This window comes from Haliaeetus leucocephalus, unplaced genomic scaffold, assembly GCF_000737465.1.
Source record: "Haliaeetus leucocephalus isolate CR32 unplaced genomic scaffold, Haliaeetus_leucocephalus-4.0 Scaffold339, whole genome shotgun sequence".
NCBI classification, from domain to species: domain Eukaryota; kingdom Metazoa; phylum Chordata; class Aves; order Accipitriformes; family Accipitridae; genus Haliaeetus; species Haliaeetus leucocephalus.
Window position 1 is genome coordinate 18,774,630 of NW_010972775.1, and position 13,218 is coordinate 18,787,847.

Consider the following 13,218-nt stretch of genomic DNA (forward strand, 5'->3'; position numbering starts at 1 on the left):
AGAAGCCTTGGTAGAGATCGCATGTATGTAAACAAGGAATTTGGCAGGAACTCAATCCCTTTCAGCAAAGTTTTCGTGATATATTATTACACATAAGGGAACTTCACTTCCTTTACTAGAAGAGTACGGCATCTCATTTTATTCATTCTTGTCTTCTTTCTGTCCTCTCTTTCTTTCTTACCATTTTCATATGCTGTTGTCTCTTAGCTTTCATGGGAAGATTGCTGTTTCAGAAGATTAAGATGAATCTAATTTTATGTTTCAAATCCACATAAAACACGGATAGTTATGGAAGCTTGGACGCATTGTGACAGCAAATTCAGCCTCGAATGCCCTGCAGGGAATTATGTCTTAACATGTTGTATCTCTTTTTCAATGCCTGCAAGGCTATTTCTTCATCACCATGTAAACTGCATGGTGGGGAATGCCAACAAAAAATAAGATGCATTGGAAGATAAAAATTCAGTGTAAATAAGGTGTAAGAAAGACAGTAAGCTACAAATGGCTTGTTCTTTTTAAACCTACTGGGTGGAAAACAGAAATGAGGTACACATTTCTGATTATCTCACAAACAAAAAAAATCTATTTAATATTTGTTGACAGTATCAGTAATATGCATTGGAATTCAGCTTGCTGGTATCTGATGCAGTTAAAAACCACAAAAAATACACAATATAAACCAGCATTATATTTGTATGTGATGGTAAATGTTTGTTTCTAGCACAATTCCCTTTGGGAGAGGTGGGGGATGGGAGATGGTATGTAATTCTGCTTTTTCATTTGCAGCAATCACTAATTTCAGATGAGTTGTTAGACCACACGCAAGTAATTTTCCTAAACAATGGCTTCAATTAGCGGTCAGATCCAGCTTGTTGGTGTTTTAGGCTGTTTTCTCACCCTGGTCTGTACAATAGACATTTTGCAGATGTCATGCAGTGTTCTTACAACAGCTGTGTGAGATTTCCTTCTGAAGAAAGTGTTCAAAAAAGGGAAGTTGGGGGGCCCATTTGCAGAAATGCATGCCTGTGTTTGAATGTTTAATTACAGAGATTGCTAGGCAAGGCTGTTGCTGCCTGCCACCACTTAGCACTTACACAGAGGGCCGAGTGAGTAGTGGGGTAATGTATTTGAGAACATGTTTGTTAAGACCAACTTGCAATTCATTCTGGCTGTCATTATTCATAAAGATGGATGGGATTCTTCCCCGCATGCGCACACGTGCACAAAAAAGGAGTTTTCATCCCCAAAAGGGGAAGAAAATGTATCTTTTGACTTTATTGAAAATAATTGTTTTAAAAAAATATTTTAAATAAGAAGATATTGTTAAATATTTTAACTAATTCTAAGGATATAAAATGTTCTTTTTCACAAATATTTTACAGTTAGGTTTTGACTTTATTGGGAAAGAGCAGAGAACACTTCAGAACTTCAGCAGAGAACAGTGCAAATCCAGGGAATATGAAAATATTTAGGCAGGATCCCTAGCTATATGAATGGGGGAGGTGTGGCTTATTAATATGGATCTATGTATTTATGCTTGAATTAGTGTATCTGAGGGAACAAATGACTTTGTGCTGGACAGGCTATATACACAAAATTACTTCTCTTGTGACAAGAGAAAATGGAATATAAAAGCTAATAGACAATAAATCTGGTTTATATCTTCCTGTCTCTTTAATCAGGAAAGAATCTGGCTATTTTTAACTATAGGGTCCAATTATAAAGTGAAATATAATGTTCTTTCTTTATCAAAAGTGTCAGGAAAATATTTTAAGGGTCAAATCCTTAGCCAGTATAAATTAGGGGACTGTGTTGATTTGTACCAGCTGGAGATCTGACTTTACATGTCCTTAAATTTTCAGATTTATCTAGCTCCTGAAGTGTGTGTGTGTGCATGTGTGTCTCTCTAAAAGACTCTTTTTTTTTTTTCCGATTATCAGCTTGTTGTTTGGAGGCAGTGGGTCGTAAACGACACTGTCAACTTCCAAAATGTCTCATGGATGCATTTTGTCAAATTTATTGTTGTGAGTAATATTGAAATCGCTGTTAAAACTCATAGGTCCACAGACATTACTAGAGCTGTTGATTAAGCAAGTGTAAATTAAAAAGATGTTAGCAAATTGGTAACTGGATCATGGAAAAGTAACAAAGAGGGGACTAGAGAAGGGAGAAATGGCATGAGAAGAAAGACCAAACCAGGTACATTCTGCTTGCTCAAGTGCTCTGATTGTCACTGGCTATTGGGTAGCAAGCAAAAGATATACAGCTAAGTATTTTAGTTAATAAAGATTTAGGGCAAGCAGTTATGTCTGCAGTAATCATGATTAAAAAAAAATCTGTTAAAAATATGTAGATATCAAACTCCAAATATCTACTTACTCTGTAGCCTTATCACAACACACTGCAATCAGACGTATTGGATCTCAAGGCCTGAGCAACACTGATAAGCTCAGTTCTTCAATATGATATCTCAAAAAATGTAGAAGAGAGAATAGTAACTTGGTTGAGTTACTTGGCAGCACTTTCCTTTGCCTCAGCATTAGCCCAAAACACAGGATGACTGTTTTCTGCTGGAGGCACCTTTTTTTTAAGATGATGTGCTCAAGTGCCCATGGCTATTAATGATTCCCTGACACTTTTCGTAAGAGCCTTAGCACCATCTCCATTCCACCAGCTAACCTGTGCTCATCTGGAAGGCTACTGCTCACTTCCTGAGGGTACAGGTTTGCAGATGCTGGCAGCAGGGCAAACTCATTAGCAGGCCCATGTCTTTGAAATTGGCTCCCTATGTATATACACTTAAGTGTGAACCTAATCATCAGTTGAGCTCTAAGAACTTGTTCTCCCTGCAGCCAGTACCAGGAAGGCTGATGTATTTTCAATCTTGTTAGGACAATTCAGGTTTCAATAGAGGCAGCTAGATGCTATGGTGATGAGTGCCCTATATTTAGCCATCATTGTAATAACAGCAATTGTTTTTATTATGCCTTCTGAAGTTTCAGTAATAACAAGAACTGGAAAATGTCAAGACTGACCCCACTCTTGTGGTTTCCTGACCACATGTCTTTGGGATAAGCTCAGCTGAGGCATCTGCTAAGGTCCTGTCACTTCTGAAAATTTGTCTCATTCATTAAGAGGGTTCAAAATAGTTTGTTGGCATTTTGATGCTTTGTTAAAGGAGAAAAGAACTGGGAATAAAAGAATGTTACTTTCTACTGATGAATTTTGAGCAAGCTACACACCCAAAGTTCTTTCAGTCCTGTTTAAGGGCATAATTCAAAGGACCAGCAGAAATCCTTTGTTCCAGTTACTATGTTATGACACCAGTATAACTTTCAGAGGTTTACTGTGAGGCCTGGTACAGTGGATAAACTAGCAGAGGCAAAGGGTATTCTTGAGGCCTGCGCCATGACAGCAAGCCTTCAGGTGACGTGTGGAAGGGATTCCTGCTCCCCTTTTCTCAGCTCTGGACTGTCGGCTTCTTGAACAACTGGGGATTAGCAGCAGTATTTGCAGAAGTGCAGGTACACCTTAGCAAAGAGAAATCACATGCAGGCTGTCAAGAATTGCTCCAAAATAGCTGAAACATACCAAAAATCATGGAGTAATTTCATTTGCAGAGGTGAGCTAAGTTGCAGACTAGTTTTTACAACAAATTTTATAATTCAGTTGGTCCATCCGTAAAATCGACTATCCTTTTTGTACAAGTGTAAGAAATGAGCTCTTGTCTGAAAAATACTCCTGGTTTTCCTAGCCCAGCCTACATACGCTCTTACAGAACACCATTAATAGTGCTGTTCTATATATGCTAAGACAGGATATGGGTTTTTTCCATACTTTTAGCAAGTGCCACTTAAAGTTCTGTAGATGGAGCCGGAGCCATGGTGTCTAGGAGGCCAAGCATTCTGACAGGCTTGCTTAAGTGCAGCAATTCAAGTTTCATAACTAGCTACCCAAGGGGACTGTGTACTAACAGCATCCTCCTATATTGGCTCTGTATGTTGGGAAAGTCACAGGAAGTCTAAATGAAATCGCCAAATACCCTTGGGCCTCAGACCTATATGGTGGCATCGCTGCTGAAAAATAATAAAAACAATGCTAAAAAGTACTATCCCCAGTGAATCAAATAGTCAATAAAGAACAGGATCTGTGCAGAATTGATTGTATTCATAGTGAGATTTTGTCTACTTATAGTACCAATTAGAGTTGTATTAATAGGTACAATTTTGTCTTTACACTGGCATTAATTTTAATGATGAAGGTTATCAGTCAAAAAGTAAAGCAAAGATATTTTCTATAATGATTTCATAGTCTGGACCTTCCATAGGTTAATGCAATGCACTGTCTTTCAAATGGATCGTCTGTTTAGAAACAATCTAGCAGCTTGTCTCAGATCCTGTGTGTCACACTGTGGTGACTCTAGCCCATCCGTTTCTATGAGCAGGAACTGCTGTTCGTTCCATTTAAACTGCTATTGTTTTCAAGTAAAACAGTATAAGCAAGGGCTCTCAAATACACGTGTGTTTGTGTGTTGGAAGGGGCAGGTGTAAAATTTTCCAGAGAAAAGTTGGGTGCAGTGGGGTTTCAGACTTAATGCAGGAGGATCATAAAGCTCTTGCATTTAACTGTATGTGGAAGTCAAATATGTATACGCATAATAGATTAAAACAATGAATGTGCCCTGTATGTAAAGTTCCTCACTAAATATGTTCTGACTCTGGTCTGCAATCTGTTGTGCCATGTCCTAAAAGACTCAAAAGAATCAGTTCTGTAGTTCAGATGTGACACTGAGCGCATGATCATACGGTCTCCAGACCATGCCTGGCTCATGCATGTCCACTCAGGCCTCTGCTTTACAAACTGTAGGTGAAGGGAAGGAGTAAATTGTACTGATAATCTGTGACACAGATTACTTCCTCTGAAGAGCTGGTATAGTTTTATTGACCTTGTCTGCATGGTTGGGAAAAGCACTGATGACAGAATTTGTCCATTTCATGCGAGTAGAGTGGGGCTTTTGTTTTGTTTTCTCACTTGTTGGCTCTTCTGAAGTGCAATATAGGCAAAGTAACATTTGCCTCTTACATTTTACAAGTAGACATGAGTTCTTGCAATAACAGGGAACTAGAACATCTAATAATATATGTTGTCTGTCTTCTATGCTTGGTAACAATTTGAACCATCAGGGGTGCTCACAGGATGTGTTCCAACAGGAGGATTAGGGTCTGGTTTATAGGTGATTGTTGATCTCTGTGAAATTGTGTCTGGTTTTGTCTGTCTGACTGGAACAATTTATCAACAAAACATGGCAATGCCACAAGAGGACATGCATGTTGGCAGTGGCAAAAAATGTTTATTATTAGAGTCCACAGTTACAGGGCTTGAATAGCAACTTGGTATTGCACAAGGATTTCCTCTGCACAGTGTTCTTGGAGTTTGGCTTGCTGGAACACAGTACGGGGGCAACATGCAGAAGCATGCAGCAGGCTCCTCACTGGGGCCTGTGGATCAGATGGTCACAGCCTCTTCTGTGCCCTGCAGATGCCTTGCTTCTGATGATATGTTTTGGCCGGATTTTTGTTTTTTGAAGGAGGAAACTGTGAGTTTGTGAACTTTTAAAATCCAAGCTTGGCAAATTCTCAGCTGAAAACACTGATTTTTTTGAAGTGCATTAGACACCATAGCTCCCCTCCCAAATGAAATTCAATAAAGCAAGTTCTGTTTGACCCCCCTGCATGGGGTTTTTCAAACCAGAGTACAGATGACTTATACGATATTATAACAGAAGAAAATAGGAGGTTATTTTAATGAAATGGGAATAGAAGAGAATGGAGTTTGGTTTCAGATGTTGTATGTATTGTGAGTCATCCCAATGCTTTTATGTTAGATTCCTGAGTTACACCAATCAATGAAATTGGCCTGTGCTTTTCTCTCCCTTTCTTCATTTAAACGTCAAAGTGAAATTCAAAGGCTTGTGCAGAACTACTTGAGTCATTCAGAAGATCACTGCCCCACTGGGGATTCTCTTTGTTTCAGCACTTGAACACTATTGGTTTTATTATCTCCATTCAGGTTTTGTGATTATTCTCATCCATAGTCTCCTAACGGTCATTAGAGATGCAGACAGAGAAAAGTTCTGCCTTTGCATTGCATGAATAAATATAAATACTATTTTGTGACTTGTCAACATTATCTACTAGTGACGCAATGTAGTAGCTGGCTACTAACAGCCCCATTTGTGAGATTTTAAGCCCCCTTCATTCCTGTTGGTTTCACTGGTGTTAACAATTCTCAAGACCAGATGGTTTTTCACTACACTGGAAGATACAGAGGAACAATAATAATGATGATCAATGAAGTTACAAAGTGTTTTAGCTCAGCTCCACAACAGCCACTAATTACTGCAGCTCTAAACTTCCTTGAGGTGTGGTTCCACATTACAAATCTTTTGATGGCAAAGCTGCTTTAAGTCACTGTTGCTATTATTTGGACAAGTTTAGGTCTTTTTGAACCAATGCATAGTCCAGATATGTGAAATGATCCCCCCCCCAAAGTGACATTGTATAACAGATTCCTTCAGCATGAGTAAGGGAGTTACTGGGGAGCAGGAAGAACAGCAGGGAAGGAGGGAGAATGGGTGGGAATCTCTTAAACCAGCTCTTCCGTTGAAGCATTCATAGCTAGGAAATGCAGAAGAATGTCAGTGCTTAATTAGAGAGGCCTTGAGGGTTGTTTAATGCACTTAAAGTTGCAATATTTTTTTTTTCAAAAAAAATTTTTTTTTCTTAAATACAAAGTTGGAATTGCACTCAGATATACTGGGTTGTGGTATTTTTTAATTACAACCTGTTTTACAGTCTGCTGAGGTTAGTCAAAAGTAATTTCTTGCCTACTTCATAAACTCTGAAGGACTACATAGCCTGTTGATGACGAATGAAGAGCTTATTCAGGAAAACAAACAAATGAAAAAAACAGTGATAATGTCCCATGACTCAAACCAAATTAAAGTCTTACTGTAAGATTTTATAAAGTTAAACCAATATTTTTAATGATAAGAGATAGATGCATGTGCAAGGTTAAGCCACTTCAGCTACTGCTGGTGGTTTCTAGTAGTGGTTTATGTGGGAGCAGGTGAGGAGGAATGAAAGGCTGCTTTGTATTTCAGAATGTAAAGTAGACTTGCTTCTGGTTCTTCTCTGGCACTAGTGTGACATTGTCTGGGTGGTCTTCCCATTGCTCATCAATGTAATATCAGATCACCTGTAAGAGAATTCTTTTAATTAGTTTGCAGTTGTATTTGAGACAGATGAGCTTGGCAGAAGAAACCGTAGGCAGTGGTGATGAGTTTTGAATTGGACTCTGAGAAACTGCATTATGTTTTCCCTGAGGTAAATTCTGGTTTTCAGGTCCCACTTCTAACAGCTGGGAAAACCCTGTCTCCTGCACAGTCAACCTCCAGTTAAACAAAAGTTTCAATGGAACATAACAGTCATGGGTAGGGTGGAAATTACCAAGTTAATGGAGAAGTGGTAGTGCAGGAACAGAAAACAGACCGCTGAGCCAATTTAGACATATCATATGTGAATTAAACAGATAGCTCTGTTTTCTAATACAGTTTATTTCAGACAGGATTTAATTTTGTCCAGATAGGTAGTGGTGGTGTTTAGTTGTAGGGCAGTGGAGTGGTAATTAATGGCTTCAGCTTATGTTTTTAATAAGGGGTAGTCTCAGCTGATGGTTTTGGTTGCACATACCTATTGCTGCAGGGGGAATGGATGTTGCAGGCCAGGTCTGGAGCTGGAAAGAACTTTCCCTTTGCTGCTGGCAGGAGGTGGAATAAGAAAGTTAAAGTTCCATCCTCTTTTTTTAATTCTGTTTTCTATGATATGGCCAAACTGTAGGCAGAGAAAGTCTTTTGTCTCTCTCTCAATATGTGTGAAGTGAATAAAAATCTTATGGATTCTGAGTAACAACAAGAAGTTTGGAAGGAAATAACACTTAGCAATAGTGAAAATTCCAGCCATATATTGCAGTACGTATGCAATTTTTTAAGCAATACAACATTATAGTCCATTCAGTGTTAACCTAAATGGAGACAAGTGCTGCAGCAGATAGAGCTATCATGGGTTTTTTTGGTATTTCCACTTGAAATTTGCTTGGTAGTATCAATCTGAAATACAATAGCCATTAACCCTCATTAACCCTATAGAAGTATGATCAAGACAGGTGTTCCCAATAGGAAAAATAGAAGAGAGGTCTTACGCAGTAGGCCATAAAGTAAATTGAAAATGATCTCAAAATAAATCTTAAAAATGAAACTAAATAAAAAAGGCACAATATAGAAAAGAAAGCATGGTAGTGCTGAGGCAAGCAGTAATTTATTAATGTTTGTCTGCAGAAAAGTAAAGAAACTCTGCATATCTGTTTTGCTTAATTATCTGGTTGACCTCAGTGAAAAGAAAAGCTGAAGTTAAATGCATAACATTTCTCTTTACAGTGTTTTTTTTTCCTCAGTTCCTTTCTTGTGAGTACCCATGTGGTTTCTCTGCTTCTAAGCAGAGTGATAGCTCTAGTCATTTTAATAACCTCTGAGAAAGTGCTTCAGGACATATTTGCAGAGCTGAGGTTGCCATGCCACAGCCTTGTCTCCTTACCATGCTCCAGATATTGAACCTTCCCGTAACTACAATTACAACATAAACCACAAAATGTAGATTTACAGATTGTTTTCAACAACACCCATTCAAATTTACTTATATTTACACTAGAAAAATTAGGGTAAGTGCTATTGTGACCAGAGACATAGACCGAGATCAATAACCAACCAATTCTTGGCTGATAAAGCACTTCTCTAAGGTCTATGGTTGCTTTATTCTGACTTTGAGGTTGGCCTCTAATGTCTTATCCATTGACTTTTCCCGTAAATATGTCTAATAGAGACCAAGCTGAACCCTGAGAAGAAAAGATACACTCTGTTTGGTAAGAATTGCTAATTAACTTGGTATGTAAAATCTGTAGCTACTCTCTGCTTTTAGCTTGTCTTGGTGGCAAATATGCATGTGTAACACAGGTATAAAAGTCAAACATTAATTCCTTTGATATAGGTAGAGGTTTCCTAAGGTAGCAAGCAGTTCAATTCTACTCTATTTCTTATTTTTTCAGTATGAGAATCTTGTGCAATAAGGAAAATAACTATTGTGGAACACATTTGGAGCACTGTAACAGGATATCTTTGTCATGGACTCTGGTCATATATTTTTTACATACATTGATTAAAAGATAAAAGGGTTTTGTTTTGCTTTGTTTTTGAAAATATAAATGCGTTAACATTTCATTGCTTGTGCTAATCCATATGAGTTGTTATAGTAAAACTTAGGGCCTGAGCACCTTTTGCCATGCTCGAATTTGGTGAAAACATCATGCAGCATTGAATTTTAGGTCCTTGGGGCCTCACTGTGCAGAGTTGACAAATGTGGTCCAAGTCCAGTAAAGTCTTTTAACATATACTTTAAAGATACTGGATACTGAGTTGTGTCATTTTTTCTAAGACACTTCTCTACCTTCTCAGAAAAAACCCTCCAATGTTAAAATTCTATATATTTGAATCCTTTGTCAGCTCTTGAATTGTCTGGTAGTCTGCAGTTAGCAATCTGCGTGGTATTTTCTGGTGATCTGTGATATATTGCTCAACTGCAAGAAGCAGAACAATTTCAGCTCTGTTAGTGGCTACAACAAATCACAGAAAAACTGTAAGCAACATGTTGTTTCACCAGTGTATTGGAGAGGGTATACTAAGGTTAGTGCATGGATTACAGAAGAATGTGGTACAGCTTCTTTGACTTATATGCCAAATTTTGCCAGGGATGGGCAGACTTATGTATATCCGTGAAGATGTGTGGAGTGTGTTCACTGAAGCTGTTAGGGTAAAGAGAGGATAACATCGAACTGTTTCACTTGCTTTTGGTCTGGAAACAGTAGAAGAAAGACCAAAGATTATGACCAGAAGGGTGCAAATTTCTGTAGTAGTGGTCTAGTCTGATGGGATATTTTATCTGAAGTAGCCTGCATGTTAACTGATAGTGAGTTTCCCATCAGAAAACAGGCAGTACCACTTTGAAAGGTGTGTGATGTTTTGACACTGCATAAGCAGGTAAGCTGGTGAGGTTCCATTAGACAACATTAATGACATGTTGTATTATAGTTGCAAATCATGTTCCCCTTACTGAAAATTTTAAATAGTATAAAACCAAAATTATTGCATTATCAGTTAAAGATGTTCCAGTTCAGATTTTCAGGATCTGTTTTTATTAGTACACTAGTGCATTTCTACATCCTCTTTCTGTTTGTTAGAGCTGGGAGAATTTACATATCTAGCTTGCTTTCACACCTCCATGGGAGATGCACATGTAGTAAGACATGCTACTACCCTGTGGTTATTTACACCTGGCAAACTGCGTTTGTATATGTGCACCGCATTTCTTGTCCTGCTCATCAACAGTATTACTTTGCAGACTCCTCAGGCTGGCAGGGTAGGTATCACAGCTTTGGTAGAGCAAGTGTGAGATAGGATGGATTAAAGTCCTGTTCTCAGAGCACTGTTACCCAGTCCTCAGCTTCCAAGGCATGTAGTGGAAAGCCTGGTGCCTTGCTGATATAAACAAGACAGTATGATAAACTAAACATTGTAAGGGATAAGTGTAACTTTGCGAGGTTAAACCATAGGTTATGCCTTAATCTTTGTTAGGAGGATGAGAGTATCACAAAAGATAAATAGTTCATGCTACTTGTCAAATACAGACTTCTGATGGGGTGAGTTAGGAGGGCTGTATTCCTTTGGTAGTTCCTCATGGCACATATGATGTGACAGCACTTTCAGAGGTGAGTATATCCCCTCCCTGTGTTCAGGTCAGGGCTGTGCATGGTACTGCTTACCCTCACATTTCCTGCATCTGCCTCTGGAGTGTTTAAACTTTGAACATTGCCAGACAAGGAATGCTGAACCTTAGGTCTGACACAGTCTGGAAGCTGCTGGAGAGTCCAAGTGAAGTCAGAGAAGCTTACACCAAGTTAGACTTGTGGGTCTGGCCCAGCTGTCTTGGTTCTTGCTACTTTGAGTGGATCCCACAGTGGAAGAACAGCTCCTGGTTGTTGCCCTCCAGGTGACAATATTTTATTCAAAGATATCCATATTAACAACTGAGAAGTGGTGGTCCATTCTGCCATTTTCATTTTGGGTGTTGCATACTTTCCAAGTTATGTGACTCTGACAGAATTAGTCGTGCTTGCATGAGAAGATCTCTATATTGTTACAGTGAACAAAGCAATTAATATGTCTTTAATTTGCACCTAACAAAACAAAAAGGATGGGTATATTCTGTGTGACATGTAGACAAATTTTTCTTTAAAAACAAAGTTTCATGCTGTGACTACAATTAGCGTAATTGTCAGCTCTTCTCTAAAAACAAATATGTATTAAGAGAAAAGCCAGTATTGTGCCCTCCTCTGGTGTGAAAATGAGACAATCAAAATCTATTGTAATTACCTCAGTGATATTATAATTAGCAACGATTAAGTTATTCCATGCTGTTTTTTTCCTCTTGGCTACAATTAAAAAAGTATATATCTTTCTGTTGCACATTACCACTGATTATTTTACCTCCGTACATGTCTAGTAAGTGGATAAATTAGAAGTAATTTTAAAGCACAACTCTGTTAAAACATATATCTTTCTATTTAACTGTTTTAACCCTTTGCAAGTTTCCTACATCTTTGAACATCTGTGTAAAATAGCCTTGTTTGTTTGTTTTAAATACTCTCTGGGCCATTAAACCAAAGCCATAAAAACATGGAGAGTACCCTACTTACTTGTAATAGATGATCTAGGTTTTCAAAAGTAACTAACCTAAGTGACAAACTAGTGACGCCAGAGATATTTTGTAAGCAGGAACTCAGCACCACACCAAAATTCCATTAGCATATACATTTCTCCATCTGTACGCCCAGTGGGTTCTGTCTGGGAGACATGCTCTGGGCAGTCCCAAGTCACGTTTTTCAGATCAATCGCCACCCAAAATGTAGTGATTTCCACTACTTTTAAGAATGAGGAGAAGGAAATGCTAGAAAGAGCGTATCTCTATCTGATAGACCAGGTGTTAGTGGTTCCTATATACTTGTGGCATGCAGAAAACTCAGGTTTAGCTTCCTTTTCTGCCTGAAAGCAGGTGGATCCATGGGCTGTACCTTATACTAGGACTGAAGTACTCTCAACCTTCTTTTTTTGTTGAATCTGTTTCACCTTGTGAAAAAGAACATGGATCAAGAAGAGGGGGAAAGACTGACTTTGACCCATCTAGTATTTCAGGCCTTCAGATGTAACAGAGGAGACTTGTGTTCTCTAAAAGATGGTTACTGTATTTTGCCATGAAAGATTTCAAGATAATCCACAAGCACGTGTGTCCCAATTATCAAAACAAAGGCACTCCTAACTCACAAAGATGAATACAACCAATTTCAGAACTGCTGGTTCTATACAGAATAGCTGCAAAATATCCTAACTCCATGTCCAAGAAGATGAGAGGGGATACTTAAATCAGGCAGATAGGAAAAAAGCATGGGCCAGTTTTACAACAGAGATTAAAAAAGCCAAAATAACCCCCCCAAATTTCAGTTACACCACTTTCCCTAAATACATGATTGCGTTGCTGACCAAAAAGCAGCAGCAAGGCAGTATTAAGTATTGTTTGAACTGTAGATCTAGTGTACCAGCTCTAGGAGGAAATTCTCTGTTCTTTTGAAATTCTCTGTTCTGTTTGCATCCCCAGTATCTTACAAGAGTTAGTTTTCAATCCTGATGCTATCAGACTTTAAATCTGGTTCTCTCCCTGATCATCTAGTCTAGCAGTGCTTATTTTGGCACCACTCCAGGACTAAATATGGCAAGTCCTGGACCTTGGACCAGTGTAATTTTCATTCCCTGCTAAGTGCCTACATTTTTAACCACACAGAGGCAGAGCTCTGAGCCTCAGGCTTCCTTTGTGTGCATGTCAGGGATGTTAATAATGTCTCTATTGGTATCTTGTCTCTGAAGTGAACTCCTAAGGCTTTCATTTTGTGAGTGGAAATCCTTTCTAAAAACGATTCCATCTCTGACTCTGTATGGGGTACTGCAATCTAGTCTCATTAGAGACAGAGAAAGCTCTTAGGCCAGCTATGGAAAGACAA